Source organism: Hippopotamus amphibius, chromosome 8 (genome assembly GCF_030028045.1).
Source record: "Hippopotamus amphibius kiboko isolate mHipAmp2 chromosome 8, mHipAmp2.hap2, whole genome shotgun sequence".
Classification (NCBI taxonomy): Eukaryota; Metazoa; Chordata; class Mammalia; order Artiodactyla; family Hippopotamidae; genus Hippopotamus; species Hippopotamus amphibius.
Window position 1 is genome coordinate 111,612,618 of NC_080193.1, and position 23,343 is coordinate 111,635,960.

At 37.9% G+C, this 23,343-nt stretch overlaps 1 long non-coding RNA gene across 1 annotated transcript in view; it reads right to left on the reverse strand.

Annotated features, from left to right (window-relative positions):
- Positions 1-1,384: 1,384 nt before the first annotated feature.
- The window catches only part of LOC130858100 (uncharacterized), a 35,076-nt gene continuing 13,117 nt past the window's right edge, over positions 1,385-23,343 (reverse strand). The window contains exon 3 of the long non-coding RNA XR_009054993.1: positions 1,385-1,532. This is a non-coding gene — a long non-coding RNA (uncharacterized LOC130858100). The remainder of the gene's footprint in view (positions 1,533-23,343) is intronic.

Consider the following 23,343-nt stretch of genomic DNA (forward strand, 5'->3'; position numbering starts at 1 on the left):
TATTGGTTTCTCAATGTTCCTAAAGGACCTAAAGAAGAATAGCAACAGGAATGATGTGGTGAGATGTCTCTGAGTGTGAACCTGCCCTGGAATCTGGATCAGCCGGCAGGGTAGACAAGAAACAAGTCCTAATGACAAATTTCTTTAACCTCATAACTCTGCCCTTGACTTGTCCTGACCTGTCTCTTATCCTGAACATGTTACTTAGGATGTTTTCATCCAAAAGGCTTTTCCTTTGGCTGAGCCCCATTTCTTCATTCTTTTACCACACACTAATATTTATTGAGCACCAACTGAGTGCCAGGCACAAGGCAAAGTTTTGCCCTCATAGAATTTGCATTCTAAGTGTGGAAAAGAGCGACTTAGCATCCATTTTGTACTTCTGGTTCTTATCTCTTTTCTTCTATTTGCTGGCATCTTCCAGGTACTTGGTATTACTCTGATCAGATGTAAATGGCTCTCTTATTGGATTCTTTTGTGTGTCATTATGCACAGATATCATATGGGCTTTTTAAAAGAGTATTTATAGTTATACTCCACAAATCTATGTCTGAGATGACTAACTTCCATCCTACCCTTAGAAAATTAAAGTATTTTGGTTTTAAAATGTTTCTGTCTCCAGGTAAAATATGGAATTAGGGCAGAATTTAAAGTCAGGAGACCCCAATTCAAATTTTGACTCTGCCTGACTCTCCCACAACTGGCTGTGTGCCCTCAGACCAGTTACTTAACCTCCTTAGGTCTCAACATTTTCATTTGTGAAGTAAGGATAATAATATGTAAATCAAATGAGAAATAAACACGTATGATTAACAGATATCCACACAGAGCACACACATAAGACCAGTGGCCAAGAGTGAACTGGCCCTGGGACCAAGACCACCTTCCCCTAGCCCTTCCACCTCCATTATCAGAAGTGAAGACAGATTTTCAGAAACTCCCTCCTTCTTCACCACCAAACACATGTTCTCGCCACCATTATTATCTGTATTGACAACTATCTCATTTTTTCATTTATCCTAATTTAGTCAGCCACCACAAACCTTCCCAGATTCCCTCTTATCTCCCCACACTCTTTAATTCTTTTAAAATTCTTTAAATACACCATTCTTTCATCTTCTCTCTCCCTTCCACCAGTCCTGAAACCCATCCATTGTGCTTTTAGAAATTAATGACCATTATTTGCAAAATAACCTTGTATTAATTATCAATAGATTTGCTGCATAGCAAATAACCCCAAAAATTAATGACTTAAAAACAATCATTTACCATGCAGCATAGTTTTTTTGCAGATTGGAAATCAGGTAATGGCTTGATTAGACGCTTTTAGCTTGGAGTCTCTCATGAGGCTGCAGTCATCTGAAAGTTTGACTGGGGAGGAAGGATCTGCTTTCACTGTAGTTCACTCTCACACTGGCAAGTTGATGGTAGTTATTGGGAAGAAGGCTCTCTTCCTCTCCACAAGGACCTCTTGACAGGGCTGCTTGAGTGTCCTCATGGCGAGGTGGCTGGATTTACCGAAAACCAGTAATCTAAGAAAGAAAAGCAGAAGCTTCAGTGCTTTTTATGATCTTGCCTTAGAAATTACATGTCATCACGTCTGCAGCATTCTATTGGTCACACAGGCCAGCTGATTCAATAAGGGAGGGGGCTAAAACAAGGCTTAAGTACTAGGGGGTGAGAATCACTGGGTGTCGTCTTGGTGGCCAACTGCCACATCTGTTTTCACAAATATTCTTTGAACACTACCTTCACCTTCTTGCTCTCATCAAAACCTGGCTTCCCCCTGAGAATACCCTACCTGCCTCCCAATTGGAGACTGCTTTTCCTTTTGTAGCCTTCAGATCTTCAAGCCTGGAGATGAGTAGGTGTCATCCTTGCTCCTCATGGCTTTCAGACACTTTTCCCTCCTTCTTCCCTAAAAGTGCCAACTTGAATCTCATATCATCATATATCACACATTGGTTGATGACTCTACTATCGCCTCATTTCTCTGGATTCTAGCTCCTGGCTCATAGTTGTACTACCCCATGCTACTCCTGCCTTAATTCTTGAACCTATGGACACACAAGTAGTTCATCATGCCCACACCCTGGCCTCTCAACTCCTTGAACTTTCCTCTCCTCTCCTTTCCTCTCCTCTCCTCTTCTCTTCTTTTCTCTTCTCTTCTCCATTGATCATGTCAACCATTCTAGCACAGCCTCTAATCCCGTGGTCATAGCCCTAAATCCATGTTATTAGCAATAAATGCAACCCTTCTTAATGTTAAATTCATGCATTCCACCCTCTGACCACCACCTCCAATCTATCCAGATCTCTCCCTGTACTATCCCATCCCCAATCATCTTTCAAATTCACTGGGACCTCCAATCCATTGATCTACCACCATTCCACTGTCCTTCGCCCTTTAATGTCATCATCCCCCTACTTGCCAAGCTTATATTCCATAACCAATCTCTATAACTGTTCCCTTATGCATACCCTTGACTTTTTTGCCTCTCTTCGGATTTATCATACTTACTTTGAAGACTAAAATCTTGGTTAAAATCCAACTCTCTTCCTGTGCCAAACCTCCACCCTACAACTAACTATAACTGGAGAAAAACACAGTTCTGCTGAATGGTCTCACTTTACACTTATGAATGGATCCTCAAATATGCTCTTAATACTAATGTTACTGAAAGCTCAGCCTCTCTGTACACCAGTGCCGAAGCAAAGGGAGACACACCGAGACACACACAGGGCTTCTGCCTCGAAAAACTATGTGTCTCCACCCCAGAGGCTTTGATGAAGGGTTTTATAACAGTGTTCAAAGGTGGAGTCTCTGACAAGATTAGGATGTGAGCAGGGCTTGTATGCCCTTAATCTCATTTCAGGTTGGTCTCTTAATCTTGATGAGCTTCTCTGATCCCTTTAATCTTGCCTCAGGTGGTTTCTTTGCTGCTCCTCCCTTGATTATCAGCTATTCAAATCCAGTTCTTTGGAACTCAGAGAAGGTTGTGGAGGCTGGAGTCTTGCCTATAAGAAATGGTGGACAAGAGGAGACCTAAAAAAAAAAAAAAAAAAAAAAAAGGAGGCCTCTGTGCCCAGGCCCCACTCAGTTTCAGTGCCTGGGAGCCCCACAGGGTCCCACTCTGTTTCACTTACACATATCACAACAACAAAAATACCACAATTTAATTTCCCAAGATCATTCAGTTTCCCACTCTCCAAGATAACCTTTTCACACTTTCACTCTTCTCAAATACCCAAACTTCCTTCCTATCTTCACTACCCTTCATCACTGAGAAAATTAAAGCAATCAGAAGAGCACTTCCACAGACTTCCACCCATCATATTTACCCACCTAACAGTATAGGTATCACATCTCTGTCTCCCTGCCTGTTACTATCCATGATCCCACCTAAAGCCAACACCTCTTCTTAGGCACCAAATCCCATCCCCTACAGCCTACTCAAAGATATCACTCCAGCACACTCTGCTGGATCATTTTCATTCAGATACAAATAAGATACTGATGTTGTTCTTATCTTTAAAAAAAAAACATTAAAAAATAAAACAATAACTTCTCTGGATTTCACTTAGCCCACTGGCTATTGGCTCATTTCTTCCCTCTCTTTTGAAGAAAAGCACCTGCAGGAAGTGACCTGTACCTGCTGTCTGTATTTTATTTCTTTCAATTCTCCATTGAAAACAATTTAGTCAGATTTTTGCCTCCAATGAAACCGCTCTTAACTGTTCACTCTAAATGTGAACAATATCCACCATGTTGCCAAATCCAGCAGCCCAATTCTCCCTTTGCTTGCCTATTAGCAGCGCTTGTCACGGTTGATCACTCCCTCCTTTTTGATACACTTTTTCACTTGGCTTGCAGGATACCACCTTCTCTGGTTTTTCTCCTATCTCACTGGCTGGGACTTCTTAATCTTCTTGGTTGGTTCTTCCTCTTTCTCTGAGACCCTTGAATGTTGCAATGCCCCAGGGCTCTGTCCTTGATCCTGTTCTTTTCTCTAACTACATTGATTCCCTTGGTGAAGAAAGCAGTATTATGGCTTTAAATACCAGTGATATGCCACTGACCTCCAAACTTATATTTCCAACTCAGACCACGTTCACAGGCTCCAGATTTGTATGTCCTTGGACATAAAAAACATTTTAAACACAACATGCCCAAATCTGAACTGATCTTACTGCCAAAACCTGCTCTACCCTCAGCTTTCTCTCATTTAAAAGCAACCCCACCTTCCTACTCAGCAGATGAAAAACCCTGGAGTCCTCTTTGACTTCTCCCTTTCTCTCTCGGCTCACATCCATTCCAACCACAAGTCTTATATGCTGTACTTGCATGGCAGCTAGAGTGATTCTTTTAAAATACTCTTGCATCAATCTTCTGTTCAAAATCCCCAATTGTCACCCCACTGGCACAGAGTAAAAGGCAATGGCTTACTAGACCTTACAGGACCGAAAACACCATCTCGCTTACCTCTCTGACCTCATCTCCAACTGCTCTCCCCCTTGATCTCTCCACTCCAGCCACATCATCCCTTCTTCTTCCTAGAACACAGGCCAGACAAGCTCCCACCTTAGCACCCACACTTTAGCTCTTCCTTCTGTGTGGATGTTATTCCCAGCTTGCTTAACTCCATAACTTTTTCATGTCTTTGCTCAAATGCCACCATATCATGGAGGCTTACCTTTACCACTTCATTTATTACTGTAATGACACAACCGCGTGCACGCGCACGCACACACACTGCCATGTCCCATTCACCCTGTCTCATTTTTTAAAAATTTTCCATCATTTGTCATATTCTAAGGTATTTGGTAATTTATTTATTTGTTATTTATTTTTATTCACTATCTTTCCCTTCTCCCTTCGTCTTCCTCCTACAAATACAAAACAAAAGCTCTTTGAGGACAGAGATCTTTATAATAGTCACTGATCTATCCCATACCTAGAACTTCCCATAACCTATTCAATAAATCAATAAACAATGTCCTCCTAGAATTTACAACCAAGAGATTTTAGGTGTAGGTTCTGCAGCTGATTAGTAGAAGAGCTAAAACTTGAACTCACACATTATGTTTACAAGTTCAGTGACCTTTCCACTCTCTTCCTCTACCTTCCAGACAAGAACAACCCTCTCTCAAACCCTTGAAATACCAATATTATTTGTTAAATTTTGACAACTTGATGAGAGTAAAATATATTATTTTAATTAAGTAGTTGATTTTTAGGGTAAACATCTTTCATGCTTCTTGCTGAATTAACTGAATCGACAGTATATTTTTCACCTCCAAAACTTCTGTTTTGTGGCCAACAAAGATTGCTTTCTTAGATCTCTTTCTCTTTACTACCATCACCAATACTATTTTCTTTTAAAGCCCATTTTACACAAAGAAACTAAGTTTTTATCACTTTAGGAGTGTTTGTGTGCATGCTAATGAGAAAGAACACAGCCAAGTTGAAATTCAGAGGCTATGGTGGACGCCTCCCTATTTCTGTGAGTCATTCTAGCACATCAGTATTGCAAAGCTTACAATCAAAATTCATTCCTCAGCAAAACTGCAAATCGCTATGTGTTAAGTTGCTTGAAAATAGTCAAAAGCACAAAATTTTAACACTCGAATGCCAATAACGTACTATAATCGGATTCAATCATTACAACAGACACCTTGAAGTAGGGGATAGCACACAGATGAGAAAGAAAAAGGGATGAGAATCCAAACGAGTATTTAGTTAGAAATTTTTCTATTTGGGGCAACCCTCTGCTCTTCCAGGTGGTGGCAGTAGGGAGGTAGCAAAAGCAACAATGAACCGTCAAAGTAAAAATGTGTTAATGTTACAACTGTGACTCTTAAAAAAATTAAGTATGTCAAAATTTGCATAACTCCTTAATGAGGGAAACAGCAGGATGATAAAGGAGGTTCAGAGAGCATTTGGAAAACCAAGTAGTTACAGAAACTGAAGGAAGAATGTTGGAATAGATCGCTCAGGTTAGATACAAAACTGGTCGATGTTCTACAAAGCAATAAAATCATCTTAGGGTTATATTTTCCACTAAATGGAAATCGTTTGCATCTCTACCAGATAAACCTTTATGCATTGACATGTAAATCACAGACCATGGGCCCTAGTCAATAAAAATAATACGTCAAACAAAAGGATAGTCCCCTAAAAGAATTAAGTAATCTTGGGTGGGCCTGTAGACAACGTTACATCATGATGAGGAAAAGACACACAGCCATCCTTTTGCTTTATTTCCAAATTTTTAATAATTGTTTTTAAACAGAACTGATGTAGGAGAGGCTTCTCTTGGAAAGCTGCTTTTGGGGAAACACTGTATTCTACTACACTTGAAATGTATCTGGTCTTCTTTGAGAGAGAAACCCCTCCTGGTTCCAAACTCTAAAAAGATACCTTCAGACCACAGCCTATCTTAATACACAGTATTTTGCTTGAATATAATATATTTCTCTTCTGAACAAGAATATAATTTATTAAATAATGATTGAATGAATCCCATATTTGTTTGACTTCTAAATTCTCTGTATTCAGAGAATTTCAACTGCATTTCATAAATGGGAAGCACCTTATTGAAGTCTCAGAGTAAAATGATGTCCAGAAAGGCTGAGCAATATGCCCAAGGTCACCCTGTGACTCTCAAACTTAGCTCATAGAGAAACTTAAAGCAGAAAAACACATGTGGCTACAACTGCTGCAGAAATTCCAGCTTCTGTGGCCGGTCTCTCGGTAACCTTGATCTCTAGCCCTCAAGTCATGCCGCTGTGCCAGAAACAGGCTTTATAGCAGGGAGCTCATGTTTAAGGACCGTGAGGACTCTCTGACTATTAATTTTCTCCAATAAGATGCACAGCAAAAGAAATAGGTTAATTCAACTGCAAAAAAAGAAATGATTAAAGTTTAGACATAGCACCATTTAAATTGGCTAGTCACATTATTTCATCTTTTATAACTTGATTAGCTCTTTTTCTAAATTTTTTTCCAGAGAGAAAACTGCCTACTTGAGAAACACTTTTACTTTAGTAAATAAGGCCATACTGCTGAAATAATCAGGTTTTAGAAAAGACAGAGTATATGATGATACCAAAAAAACAAGGGAATTTGACTAGAGAATAACCTTGATGGCAGATTAGAATGCACAGTTTCTCATCTTCTTTTTAATTCTCCTTATCTACAAATTGAATTTCGAATACAGAATGGGCTGGTAACGTTGAAAGTGAGTTTTGTTACTTACTTTCAAGTATTTATGTCAGTCATGATAATTATGCTTGAGCAATAACAGTCTTTCATCATGAATTTGTGGAATACTGATTCTTCTCCTACTAAAATTATTCACTTAAAACCAAGGATTTGGTATTCCAAGATGAATCTCAATGAGTGTTCAAAATTGGTTGCTAATTGCTGCCTTGATTCTGTAATCCCTAAATTCCTCTGAACAATAGGCTTCACACAATTTAAAGTTAATTCAAATCTACATTAGTTTAAAATGTGCATACCACATGGCACTTTTGCATTTATGGAGACAGAAAAAACTGTCAGACAAATAGGATAACCAAAATGGAATGTCAAAATTCTGAACGGCTAAGAATAGTTGTAATATCAAAAATACACTTTTTAGTTATATTCAAAGTTTTAGTTCCATATTATCTCATAATTATCTTAAATCCTAAGAGGAGCCTTAATATTTACTACCCAACCTGGATTATTCAAACTATATGTTTTATTAAAATCCTCCAATTATACTATTCAAAATGACTAAATAAAAATTTTTGAAATGGAACGGTGATTTTGAATGGTGATTCTTATTCAGCTCTCTCAAGGTTGTTAGCAAACGCTCACCTTTTAAAATAAATGTATTCTAATATGGAACAGATGTTTCAAGAAAATTTGGACAACTTAGCTTCCCAAAGCAGTATTTCCTAATAGTGTTCTTGCCACATTCAAATGATGTCGTATTTTCCTACTTTGGCTAAATGTGTACTAAAAAGAAGTGTTACTAGTTTGATACAAGTGAGTGACCAGAATGGGGGGTTTTGGTGGCACCAACCCCATGTTCTGACATGACAAACTACAGACTTCAAAGGGCAGAGATCCTTTATGATTGAGATATTAGCCCCTAAAGGCTGGGGAAACTTCAGCATCTCCATTTTGCTAGAAAAACAAAGTTTCTAACTGTTCTTAAAAATATGACAAAAGGACAATAATTCTGCATTTGGGGGGGGGGGTGTTTTTGTTTGTTTGTTTGCTCATTTTAGCATTTGAATTAAATGTATGTGTAGGGGTATGCCTAGGGGTAAGAGGAAGCTGAACTTCCCAGGTTCTAAAATCTAGGAATTTGTTAAGTGAAAGTCAGATTCAAAAATATCCTTTGGCCATTGAATCATGTCTGTATCACAGCTGACCTTCCCCCCCCCCCCCCCCCGCCCTTTAGATCTCCTTAAAGTCACTAGAAATGTATATCTTGAGGGATACATATCATTTTAAAAACAAAATTCCTTACTAGAACTCACATACAAAGTCACTAAGGTCATGCTTTCACTTACTCTAGGAAATTGATAAACGGGGATGATTTCAGCACACAGCTCCTTGTCTCATACTCCTTGAGTTTCCTATATCAGGTGGGTATTCATACATATTGAACTATGAAAGGAGTAGAAATCAACAATGATTTTTTTCACCTAGGGCATGAAAGATGCTAGCAAAATGCTACCTTAAAAGGATTTGTTAATTCACCAGCTTCACAGGTGATCCATAAAAGGGTTAAAAAAAAATTTTTTTAAGGGTTTTATTAGATGAAGAGAAAAACACCAAACTGAAAATGTCAAAGATAATCTAAGCCAAAGGAGATCTTCTAAAGTCAGTGGTGACATCATTGTCTTTCACTTTACTGTCAACAGACACTGTATGTTTTTAAATGGAATTATATGAAAGTATGTTTATGTAATTCTAGACGAATGAAATATCGCTATCTCAAGACATAATACATTTTCCCAAGGCATACATGCCCTTAGGGATTTTAGATTAGAACAGAATATGTGCCTTATATATCTAAGCAAGGTAAAAGAAAAAAAAAGTGCTTAATAATAAAATTGAGCAAATACACTGGGAACATGACATGCCCTAAACTTATCATTTATAATGAAAACAAAAATAATCTGCGAATAAAGACTTTGAAGAAACAAGAGAAATAAATTCACAATCACGTAGATGGTCAATGATGAAACCAGAAATTGAATTCACTAACATATTCTATACCCTATTAGCAATAAGTCCCTAGGTTTCCATACTATGTTCAGTCATTTTGTTGTTGTTTTTAATTGTTGTTTTAACGAATGGAAACATAAGTAAAATAAATGAGAAATTAATGAGTATAAACTACTACAACTATCTGGGTAGCGTATGTACAAGATATAAAATAAATGCTTTAAAACATACTTAAATTACTCACATCCTAGCTCTGAAAAAAATGGGCCCACGTCAACGAAAACACATAACCAGGCTGGACATGTGGAAATTGATAAGTAGCCTTAGCCAGCCATATATGGATCTCTTTTTGCCTTGCCTTGCCTCCCAGGCTCAGTTAGGTCTATGCTGTACTATTCCCTGGGAAGGACTAGTGTTTTCCTTTTTATAGTTCACAGGTAGCGAGGTCAAGCTTGAATCTACTTGACTTTCTCTCTTTGTGAACAGCAAGTCTCCTGTAACCAAGGCAACTGATATTGGCTCTGGTTACCTATTCCATATTGTTGTGCTATACAGGGTTATTTTCGTAGCCATAATGAATCTCTTTGATAACTTCAGAGCTCCAGGTAATATAGACAATCTTGGGAAGACTTTTTCTAAATGAGAGGTGATACTTTCTTTCTCCTAGAAACAGAGAATTTCAGTATACCCCTCACCCATCATTAATATCTTATACTACCATAACACATTTGTCAAAGCGAAATAAAAACAAAACAAAACAAAAACCATGATACATTATTATTAACTTGTCTCCTAGGTTTATTTAGATTTCATCAGGTTTTCTAATAATATCCTCTTTGTGTTCCAGGATCTGAGGGACCACACTTCATTTACTCGTCGTATCTCCCTAATCTCCTCTGGTCTATGACAGTTTCCCAGTATTTCCTGGAACAACTTTCCAGTATTTTCCAGGTTTCTCTACTGGAAAGGTACTATTTCTCCCTTTTTATAGTCACTTTTTAGAATTAATTCACGAAGTCTAGTCCACTCTCAAGGCAGAGAGAATTCCACCTCCTGAAGAGGAGAATATCAATATGTACACAATGGAATTCTTTTGTAAGGAAGATTTGTATCTTCTCCTCCAAACTCTTATATGTGTCCCATCTCAGTACACACACAGACACTCCCAGTGTTACTCTCCAAGTCCTTCTCCTAACAGTCTCCCCCCATTCACTCTGCACTGGCTTCGATGCTATTTATCAGCCCGTTAGGCATGCGCCAGCCTTAGGTAGTTTGCACTTACTGTTTATTCTGCCTGAAATGTTTTTTCCCCACTTATCCACATGACTCATTCCTTCACCCCCCTTCAGGTGTTTACTCAAATGTTATACTCTTAGTGAGGACTTTCTTGGTAACTCTATTTAAAATTACAATCTCCCTTCCTAATCACTGCCCATCACCTTCCTACTCAGCACTACTCAGTCCATCTCCCTGATTTAATCTTTTCCATGGCACATGGTCAACCATGCTATGTGTTTTGTTTATTTACCTTTTTATTGTCTAGGTTCCCCCTTCAGAATATAAGCTCCTAAAAGCAAAGTTGTTATCCCTTGTGGTGATCACTGTTTCCTCAGTCCCTGGAACTATCTCTGCCCTTTTGAAGAAACCCAAAAAAGGCATGCTAAATGAAGTCATTTTTTTTCAATATCTTTTTTTCAGGATCTTACTCATTTCAAGCCTTTGGGCCTCCTCACTCTTCCCTGCGGGCTGTATCTTTGTACCTGGGCATAGGTAGAGTCATTGCAGCAGGGAGAGAGCACCTGGTCCATGGTTATTAAAGATGATAGTAACAAGGCAAGCAGAGGTAAATGGCAAGAAATCTGTATATTCACCCAGGTTTCCAGTTGACTGGTCCATGAACTCTCAATCCTCTTCACTCCCACTGTGATGTCCCTGCGGGTCCTCTCCCCCTCCAGCCCAAACCTTCAGGGATCAGGAATGCTCTGCTGTCTGAGACCTGTGAAGCTGCCCGCAGCCCGTTTGTCTACGTCCACCTCACTACTGATTCACCACGGAGCACTAAGCAAGCCAGTGGCTTCACGAAGAAACCGACAGTCTCCGTGGGCTACATTCTTTAAAATGAACACAGATCTTTCCCATGGCTTCTTCCAAACTTTACATGGGGCTGCGATTACCCTCTCTATCCTGGTGGATGGAGTGTTAAGGATATAATTAACCCTTAAAAACTTTTGTCTTCCTCTTCAGTGCAGAAAAGGCTTTTATATTTCTTCTCTGTGTGTGTCGCAGGAGTGGGTAGAGGTGGGGGCACAATTCTCTCACACATACAGTTAATGGATAAATTTTTCACATGAATGTTTAAGACCTTTGACTCAATATTCGAAGTGAAGCTTGCAGAATTCCAATAAATAAATAAATCTTTTCTCTCTCAAAAACTCTTGCAAATCAAAAGCACCCAGGCTTCCAAGACTTGGGTCTAGTGTAGATATTTCAATGTATTTAGAAGTGCAAATAATATTTTCTTCTTTCCTGACTCTTCTGTGTCTGGCCAGCCCTGGAATAAATGAATGCCTCCTGAGGCCATAGAGGGCGTTAGTTCAGTGAGGGAGTTGATGGTTGGGAGGTGGAGCAAACCAAGCGAAACAAAACCCACCCTGATTGTTCCCAAATTTATTCTGCCATGCAGAATATTCTGCTCCAATTTTTATGAAAACTCAGAAAGGCAGGCCACCTAACGTGTTTCTGAACAAGACAGCCAGACGAGGTCTCCTGTACCAAGCAAGTATCAGGAAATGGTGCAAACCTGGCCCAAGTTGGCTTGCCTAAGGCCATGATGGCCAGTAAATGGCTTCACTGATTTAGCTCAGGAAGAAACATAGCAAGGAAAACATTAGCATGTAGTAACTAACTGCTCTGGAATCGTGGTCTCCAAAGAGAGGGAGTACAGTCCAGGAGTTCTAGAAAAGTTATTAGAAATATTATTTCTACTTTATCTAATGAAAAATAATAAAGTAGTTAAGCTTTGCTACTATCTCATACTCCAGTATGACCCTGGCACCTTGCCTAGTTCTGTATGTTAAGTGGTCGTGTGCACATTCAATTCCGAAACTCTCTTGAGGCAAGAGTGGGAGTTTCATGAAGTCGACAGTGACACATGCTCTTGTTCATCTGCCTTCAGTGCATTATGATATATTAGTGTTAACGTGTGCTTGGAGAGCAGCCACACTCACCTGAAATTAAATTTGCTGATGTGGCTTTTCAATAAGGAAATCAGCCCCTGGAGTAATCCAATACCACATACAAGTTGTTAGAGAAAGCAAGTTAAAGTCTCAACGAATGGATAGACTCTAATATTTTACTGCACCAGCACTGTGACCACTTTCAACAGTACTCTATCATCTTGTTTTCGCTAAATTAACCTTCAAATGTTGGGCAAGTGACTTAAAGGAGTTGCTACAGTATAAACACAGATAAAAGATACTACTACTAAGATAAACACAAGGAAATTTTTAAATGGCAGTGATGACACATAAGAGAACTCTTAGCCACGTACAGACAAAAACAAGGAGACCCCTAGATCCATCCATTTTGTTGCAAATGGAAAGATTTCATAGTTTTTATGGCTAAGTAATATTCCATTGTATAAATAAAATATACCACATCTGTATTCTTTCATCTATCAATGGACACTAAGGTTGCTTCCATTTCTTGACTGTTGTGAATAACGCTGCCCTGAACACTGGGGTACATATACCTTTTGAATTAGTTTTTTTTTTTTTTTCCAGAAGTGGAATTGCTGGATCATATGGTAGTTCTATTTTTAATTTTTTGAGGAATCTTCATGCTTTTTTCCATAGTGGCTGTACCAATTCGCGTTCCTACCAACGGATAGGAGGGCTCCCTTTCCTCCACATCTTCGATAACACTTATCTGTTGTCTTTTTGATAACAGCCATTCTGAGGGGTCCAAAGTGATATCTCATTGTGGTTTTGATTTGCATTTCCCTGTTGATTAGTGATTTGAGCAATTTTTCCTGTGTCTTTTTTCCATCTGTATGTCTTCTTTGGAAAAAGTTTATTCAGGTCTTCTGCCCATTTTTTAATCAAATTGCTTTTTGGATATTGAGTTATGTGAGTTCTTTACATATTTTGGATATTAACCCTTTATCAGACACATAATTTGCAAATATCTTCTCCCGTTCAATGGGTTGCCTTTTGGTTGTGTTGATGATTTCCTTCACTGTGTAAAAGTTTTTTAGCTTGATTTTTTTTTTTTTTTGCATTTGTTTAGTTTTGCTTCTGTTGCTCTTACCTTACAGATCTCTCTCTCTCTCTCTATATATATATCTATAGCTACAATGTCAAACAGTGTACTGCATGCTTTCTTCTATGAATTTTATGGTTTCAAGTTTTACATTTAAGTCTTTAATCTATTTTGACTTTATTTTTGTACATGGTGTAAGAAAGTGGTCCAGTTTCATTCTTTTGCATGTAGCTACCCAGTTTTCCCAACATCATTTATAGAAGAGACTATCTTTTCCCCCACTGTATATTCTTGCCTCCTTTACAGTAGATTAACTGACGAATTAAGCATGGGTTTATTTCTGGACTCTCCATTCTGTTCCATTGACCTGTGTGTTCTTTCCGTGCCAGTACCATACTCTGTGATTACTATAGCTTGGCAATATAACTTAAAATCAGGGAGCATGATATCTCCAATTTTGTTTTTCTTTCTCAAGATTGTTCTGGCTATTTGGGGTCTTTTCAGATTCCATATAAATTTTAGGATTATTTGTACTAGTTCTGTGAAAAATGTCATTGGTATTTTGATAGAGATTGCATTGAATCTGTAGATTGCTTTGGATAATACAGGCATTTTAACAATATTAATTTTCAGACCATGAGCACAGTATAGCTTTCCATTTGTTAGTGTCATCTTCAATTTCTTTCATCAGTGTCTTATAGGTTTCAGAGTAGAGGCCTTTTACTTCCTTGGTTAAATTTATGCTTAGGTGTTTTATTCTTTTTGATACAATTGTAAATAATATTGCTTTCTTAATTTCTCTGATTTTTTTTTTAATTTCTGATTTTATTTACTTGAACCCTCTTTTTTTCTTCATGTGTCTGGCTAAAGGCTTACCAATTTTCTTTATCTTTTCAGAGAACCACCTGTTAGTTTCAGCTGTTGATCTTTTCTTTTTTTCCTCTATATCATTTATTTCCACCTTGATCTTTATTATTGCCTTTTACTAACTTGGGCGTTTTTCGTTCTTCTTTTTCTAGTTCCTTTAGGTGTAAGGTTAGATTGTTTGAAATTTTTCTAGTTTTCTCTCTTTCTTATATAAACTGAATCATTGGGTAACCAAATAGTAGATGAAGGGTGTTTCTCTTTATACAAGTATTGCAGCTAGCTAGTAAATAAAGAAGGAATAAAATAGTAATATAATATTACCATTTTGCAACATCTAATAAATTATGAAATCTAGAAATTATTTATAAATGGTTGGTGCCATCACAGAAGAGGAGAGAGAGAGAGAGATCCAGACGCTTGATAAATTTGACAACACACAGATTTTAAACTTTAAAACACCATAAAAGATGTCAAAATACAAACAACAAGCTGGAAAAAATATATAATATACATACTAGAAAATAAGATAATTTCTTTAACATTTAAAGAACTCTTAAAAATCCATTTGAAAAAATTAAATATACCAATAAAAATAGATGAAAACATGAAGCATCAGCTCCCAGAAAAATAAATACAAGGACATTTATCTCAGCTTTGTTTATAATAGTCAAGTCTTGGAAATACATGTTTATCGGTGACAAAAAGATGGAGAGGAATATATAAATAAAAATAAAATTAAAAGATATATCAACCAATCACAATGTGTGGATATTATTCAAATGATGACTCAAATGAAAATCTTTTTTAAAAAGGAATGACATTTATGAAAAAATTGGAAATTTGAACACTGACTGAATATTTGATAAGGAATTAGTATTAATTTTTTTGGTCTGATAATGTTTATGTTTTTAAAAGTCCTTATCTTTTAGAGTCATACTGAAATACTTATGGATGAAATGATATGATATCTGAAATTTCCTTCTGAGGACATGTAGGTTCAGGAAAATATTCTGTTTACTTTATTGTATTTTCAAATTCTCATAATGAAATGAAGTTCTTAATTCTGTCAAAAAAAATAAAAATAAAAGCCAAAGAGGAGACAGTATAGCTTGATTTTTAGGAGCACAGGTTTCAGAATCCACTGCCTAAATTCAAATTTTAGCTCCATGGATCAATTATCTGAGTAGGCACTTTCTCAGTTTTCTGATCTGTAAACTGGAAGTAATAATAATACCCACCTCATTGGATTATCCTGAATATGACGTTGAGATAACACCCTAAAATTGGCAGACAGAGTGCCATTGACTTTGAGTTCAGAAAATAATAACATAAATGTAATTCTTCCTATTATGTACACTAATTAGTTCTAAATTATTCCCACACCCTCTTTAAGTAATCAGAATCCCAGAATAAGAGTGATTTTTTTTTTTAATTCCACACAGAGACTCTAGTATGCTTGCCACAGGGGGTCATGATTCTGCAGACCGTTACTCAAGCAGTTTCTTGGAGATGCTCACATGGTAAGAAGCCAACAGCCAGCACCAACCTGCCAATCACATGAGTGAGCCGCCTTGCAAGTGCATCTTCCAGCCCCAGTGAGGTCTTCACATAGCTGCTGCCCCAGTTAACAAAGACTCAACCTCATTAGAAACCCTGAGCCAGAACCACCCAGCCAAGACACTCCTGCATTCCTGACTGGTAAAATATTAACTGCTATGAGTGATAATAAATGTCATTTAAAGCCACTAAGGTTTGGAGTAATTTGTTACACAGTAATAGATAACTAATAGACATATAAAGATATGTGAACATTAAGATTCACTGGTAAGTATAAATTCTACTGTAAAATGCTACTGTAGTTTGCATAATTCTCAGAAAAAAATGTTCTGGAATGCACTACACAGAAGTTCCTTTATAAAATCAGCAGTGGTTATGATTAATATATGGACCAATTAACACAGCAGATTAAGTGTTGGCTAAAAAATAAAAATAAATAATTTGCCTTCTTGGGATATATTATCCACGTGTTTGAAAACAAAGTGTGTTTTTGAAAAGTAAACATTTGGTTAAAAACCATCTAATGTAAAGCATAAGATGTAATATAAATTGTCAGCAACACACTGCTCCTCATGGCATGGGTAATTTGGGTTTACGGTCAAATTTTTTTTCTCAAGTGATCTTAGTACTCTTGTTGGAACCATCTGGCAATACTATTTCCAAACATGCTTTGGAAGTTCCAGTATGGAACTTTACATGGAACTATGCAAATAAGGTCAGGGATAGTTAGAGCTATAAACTATAATTGACAAAGACTTTGGTTGAACAGAAGTTCTTCTATTTGCCAAGCACTGTGCTAGATTCTTGAAACAGAAAATCCAGTCGTGTGAATTTTTAAAAACTCAGAGTCTGAAAACTCTTTTAAGTGATAAAGGTATTGATACAAGGGACTAATCAATTCAAAAAGGATGGGAGGAGAACCAAAATGAAAATCAGAGGCCCCAAAGAACAAAGATGACTGAAGAAGACAGGGGCCAACAAAGAGTTATGTAACTTCCCTGCTGAAGAGGGACTGGAGGTTCAGTTAACACCATCATTATGCCTGTTACTTTTAGATTTTTCTCTAATATAATTACGATATTAACTGTTGAGTAAACTCAACTCTCAATTAACTCTCATTCCATGGGGTGGGTTCTATTATTCTTCGTATTTCCAATAACCATATAAATTGTAACTATAAAACATTTATACAGAAATATGTGTGTCACGCTACAGTTAATTTTTAAAATCTTTTGAACTAAAAAAAAATTTAAAAAGAACTAATTTAGTAAACATACCCTAAATCTACTAATTTCCCTTCTAAGAAGTTACCTTAAAGAAAAATCTTGCACATATGCACAAGAAGACATGTAGAAAATATACTTTGCTGTATTGCTTATAATAGGTAATATTTAAAAGTTTAATGGGGTATTAAAGTATAATTTCTTTCATTGCTTTTCATTTTAGGGTTTGCCTAGTTGTTCTTGCTTGTTTATTTTTCAAATTATCTTTAGATTCAATTTGTCTAGCTCCAGGGGAAAAGTTCATTGGTATCTTTATTGGTTTTGCCTTAAACTTACATACTAACTTGAGAGAGTTGACATTTCTATGAGGTTAAGCCATTGCATCCAAGAGCAAAGAATATCTTTCCATTTGTTTAAGTTATCTGGGTTTTTTTTTTCTTTCATATACTTTGCAGAGCTATCCCTCTCTTACTCTTAGATCATTGGGGTGGGTGGCATTGAACCTAATGTGACTGAGGGGAAAGACTGGACACACAGCCCAGGTTCTATCCATTAGAGTAAATGTTGGGTTCAGGAATGGATATATGACCTGACCTGGACCAATACACATCAACTGGAGAACTGTTTCCGTTATCTATAAGGAAAGAGAGACACTCTGCTGAGGTTGCTGAGGTATGAGAACATAAAGCTTCAGTTATTTGGAAAGAGTCTAAGAACAAAGCCAACACCAAGAAAAAGACAAGTCAAGGGATGGAATCAGTCAGGTGCCTGAAAACAATTCTTATACACCAGGATCCAGCCTTGCCTGATCATATACCTTGGCGTCAATACATTTATTTTCTTTAACACAGTTCAAGTTTAATTTTTATTCCATGAAACTGAAAGAGACAACGTCTAATATAATACTTCTTTTTATTATTTTAGAATTCCATGTAGAGCATGATTCCATTGTTATCTAGTCATTTCTGTCTTCTATCTTGGTCACCCTCATCTGCCTTTATCTGGATCAAAGTCTTGAGGTAAGGGAAGGACATAGTGGGAGGTGCCCAAGCTCCCTTTTCCCCAGAGAGAGCTCAGATGAACAGTCCACACACATCATTGTCTCTGCAAATTCTTTTGTCTCTATAGCTGGACAAGAAGGTCTTTGCTTAGAGACATAGTTAAACTTATAGCAAAGATTTCAGCTCTGGGAGAAATAGCGTGGTCCTTTCCAGCCATGGGACACTGTATCACATGCATAAGACTCCTGATAAGGAGTCTGACACATCCCTTTTTTCTGAACATGAGAATCAGCCTTCTGATTATAGCTTTACAAAACGAAGATATGCTTTGTAACTGATTAAACACATATAAAGGACAGAAGGTATGAACCTGGAGCTACTGTTTCTTAGTTTAAATACATGCAACCAAAAGCTACAAGAGATCTTTAATACACCTATCCTCACTTCACATATTCCGCTGCTTCTGACGTGCACCACAAAACACAAAGAGCCCAGCAATACAAGAAACCCAGCAAATGTGCAGACAGCATTTCCCAGCAGGGGCCTCAGCCTCTCACAGCATGGGGCTCTGCCTCTCGCTGATGTGAAAAGCCCATCACAGGCTAACTTTCCAGCTGATGCTGCAGCCTTCTTACATTCTGGATAAGCAATTTCTATACTGTTATTTTCTCACATGAATTTCACAAATGGTTCATATGAATTTGGCACAACCTAGTCATCTGAAATTTCCAAAGAAATGACATTTCTATCCCTGGAAAGATGAAGTAAATGTGTAAATGTATTTGAAGATTTTGCTTTAAATATTATGCTGTATATTCCAGTTACTTTGTATCTTGGCAATCATAACCTTGTTCCCCTTTATATAGTCTAGATTATATAACATATACTCTAAAATAATGTATCAGAATCTCTAAAACTGTTGCTTACTTCTACCCATTCCTCCTATCTTAAATTATTAAGGATTTATTATGTACTCAATTCCTTGAATTCTGCACTAGAACTAATTCTTTGTTCCATTCCTCCTCTTCCGTTTTCCTTCCTTTTCATTTTCCTCCCCTTTTTATTCCCTCCCTCTTGTCCATCCTTCTTACTGTGCACATTCCTTCACTAGGCCCTGGATTACTACTGTTCTATATGTATATATAGAACATATATATGTGTGTATATATATATACACATAATCTGTTATAAATATATCAATTTACCTTAAGTTTTGCTTACTAAGGGATTTAGGGTGTCTTCATATATCTGGAGGAGGCAAATCAAGTGTCCATTTGCAGGAACTTTCCTGGTGGCGCAGTGGTTAAGAATCTGCCTGCCAATGCAGGGGACATGGGTTTGATCCCTGGTCTGGGAAGATCCCACATGCTCTGGAGCAACTAAGCCCGTGTGCCACAACTACTCAGCTTGCGCTCTAGAGCCTGTGAGCCACAACTACTGAGCCCACGTGCCACAATGAGAGAAAGCCTACACGCAGCAAAGAAGACCCAACACAGCCAAAATAAACAAGTAAAAGGATAAATAAATAAATAAACCATAAAAAGCTTTTTTTTAAAAGTCTATTTGCAGCAGAAAAAAAATGTCTTCAAAAAAAACTCATTCTAAGGGGAGAGTTAAGATGCACAATTTAGTGGTAGGGGTGAGGGTGGTGAGTCCTAGATAAAAGGGCTACAATAAAAGAGTGAGAAAGCAGGTGATGTCACCATCACCGTTGAGCAGGAGACCCCAGCTTCTACCCCCCAACAAAGATCAACAATTAGACAACTACCCACAAACAAAAATAGCTCTGGGAGAGCTTAGAAGTCCACTTAAGAAACTTCAGCAACACAGTGGAACAAAATGTCTTCTGAGCATAACCACACACACAAAAAAGGAAGAAAGAATAATTTCATTTTCCCTACATCATCCCATCCTCCAGGCTGATATTGCACAGCAGCAAGAGGGAACTCTCTGGCTCAAAAGAGCACTTCTCACCAGGAAAGCAAGAACAAGTTGAGTGACCAACTTCCCCAGACTTTCAGGGTGCTTCATGAGAGACCGTCTTCAGTCTCACCCTATCCAGAGACTAACAAAGCTGAGACATCTAGAGATGGCTAGAAACAAGGAAGAAGAGCAGAGGCTAACAGAATCAGCCATGCAGTGGGAGCCATGAAGCAGGGGGAGGGATGCAGAGCACATTTCCAGTGACCAGTTCTGCAGAAGACCCTAGCAGCTTCCACTGCTGAAGAAACCAAGGCAGCACAGCTGCCGCAGGCCCCCTGCAGATCTTACCACAGAGGTTTTTCCATTTTCAGACACCAGCTTTCTGTCTGCTCCCTCCCCAACCCTTCTCTCCCACTTCCCCAACAGAGCTGGGATCTATACTGATATCCAGCACTGGCCTCTGCTACTGTGTGAGTGTAAGACATCAGCCTAGAACCCCAGCAGCTGGCCCCCACAACTACGTGTGTTTTGAGGACTACCCCCTCCAGTGGTGCACCTGCAAGAGTCTGGCCCAGTTCCCATCACTGGCCTTCACTACCATATGCACACCCATGGGGATACCCTACAGCCATACGGAGTACATACTGGCAGCCAGGGCCGCCATAGCTACTAGCATACCCACAGTTGGCCCCAGTATGTCTGCATCCAGCCCCTGCCACTATACAGGCACCTGAAGTCAGCCCCATGGTCAAGTGTATGCACAACATCAGTGCTGACCACCACTGATGCCTTGCCCTGGTAAAGACCCCAACAGGCCTTACAGCCACTGCAGAACCCCTGCAGTGCTTGCAAAGGACCACACAGTTGTCAATGCTTTGGACCCCAGTAGCCTAAGCCAACAAGACATTATACCTCCCCCATACTCAGAATCATCACAAGACCCCACATTTGGTGACTTATACCCCTAGACCCCAGTTTGCAGCACGCTACAGTATGTACCCACCCTGAGGCGAAGTTCTTTCCATACCAAAGTTAGTCTATAAAGTCTGAAAGAGGTGACTGCTTTTTCAAATGTGCAGACACCTATGCAAGGCTACAGGGATCATGAAGAATTAGGGGAACAGGACACCACCACAGGAGCACAGTAAACTTCTAGAAACTGACCCCCCCAAAAATGGAGATAGATGAATCTCCTGACAAAAAATTCAAAATAACTGCTGTAAAGATGCTCAGAGAGCTATAAATGAACAAAGATAAACAATTTAACAATTATCCATTTGAAACTATTATTTGAAATTATCCAGTCAGAGGAGGAAAGAGGGAAAAAAATGAGAAGGGGTGAAGAAAGTCTATGGGATCTTAGGAACAAAATAAAGAGAAACAATCTGTGCATTATTGGCATGCCAGTGAGATGAGAGAGAGATAGGGACAGAAAGCTATTTAAAGAAATAATGGCTGAGAAAATTCCCAAACTGGGCAGAGATTTGGACATATAAGTTCATGAAGTTCAAAACTTCCCCCAAAATTTAAGCCCAATATGATTTCCTCCAAGAAATATTATAATAAAACTGTCTAAAATAAAAGACAAAGAGAGAACTTTGAAAGCAGCAAGAGAAAAGAAACTTGTCACTTACAAGAGAACCCCCATAAGTCTATGAACAAATTTCTTAGCAGAAACCTCACAGGGCAGAAGAGAGTGAAATTATATATTCAAAGTTCTAGAAGAAAAAAATTTTAAACCAAGAACACTTTACCGTGCAAACATTGTCCTTCAGAATGAGAACTAAAGACTCCCAAACAAATGCTGAGGGAGTTCATGACACTAGACCTACCTTACAAGAAATGTTGAATGGAGTTCTTCAAGTTCTAATGAAAGCATGCTAATTAGTAACATGAAAACATATGAACATATAAAACATACTGGTAACGGTAAGTACACAGCAAATTCAGAATACTCCAATACTATAATATGGTGGTATATTAATCACTTAACCCAAGTGTAAAGGTAAAACCACAGAAGTATTAAAAATAGCTTTGGGACTTCACTGGTTGCACAGTGGTTAAGAACCCACCTGTCAATGCAGGGAACACAGGTTTGATCTTTAGTCCAGGAAGATCCCATATGCCATGGAGCAACTAAGCCCGTGGGCTACAAGAACTGAGCCTGTGCTCTGGAGCTCATGAGCCACAACTACTGAGCCCATGTTGCAACTACTGAAGCCTGCTCGCCGAGAGCCTGTGCTCTGCAACAAGAGAAGCCACTACAATGAGAAGCCTTTGCACCACAATGAAGAGTAGCCCCTGCTCACCACAACTAAAGAAAGCCTGTGGCAGCAATGAAAACCCAATGTGGCCAATAAATAATAAATAAATAAATAAATAAATAAATAAATAAATAAATAAATAAATTCAAAAAAATTAAAAAATAATAAAAAATATTTCTTTAAAAAATAGCTTTACCTACAGTAATTTCTCAATGGGTACACAATATAAGAACACCTAAATTATGACATCAAAAACATAAAAGGTGAGGAGGAAGTAAAAGGGTAGAATTTTTGTATACAATTGAAGTTAAGTTGCAATAATCTTTAAATAGACTGTTATACCTGTAAGATGTTTCATGTAAATCTCAGGGTAACCACAAAGCAAAAACCTATAGTCAATACAAACAAGATAAAGAAAAGGTTATCATGGGACGTCCCTGGTGGTCCATGGTTGAGACTTCGCCTTCCAGTGCAGGGGATGTGGGTTCAACCCCTGTTCAGGGAGCTAAGATCCCAGATGCCTTGGGGCCAAAAAGCCAAAACATAAAAAAAGAAGCAATATTGTAACAAATTCAATAAAGATTTTAAAAATGGTCCACATCGAAAAAATCTTAAAAAAAAAAAAAAAAGGAAGAGGAAGAAAAGTATACCAGTATGGAAAATTATCAATTCACATTGGAAGACAGCAAGAGAGGAGGAAATGAACAAAGGAATTAAAAAAGTCAGAAAAAAAATTAACAATATGTCATTATCGTGCCTATCAATAATTACTTTAAATGTAAAATAGTTAAATTCTCTAATCAAAAGGCAAAGAATGGCTGAATGGATTAAAAAAACAAACAATCTGCTGCCTACAAAAGACTCACTTCAGCACTTCAGCTTTAAGGACACACTTAGGCTCAAAGTGAAGGGATGGAAAAAGATTTTCTATGCAAATTGAAACCAAAAGAGAACAAGTATAGAAAAAGCTATACTTAGATAAAATAGACTTTAAGTCAAAAACTGTAACAACAGAAAAG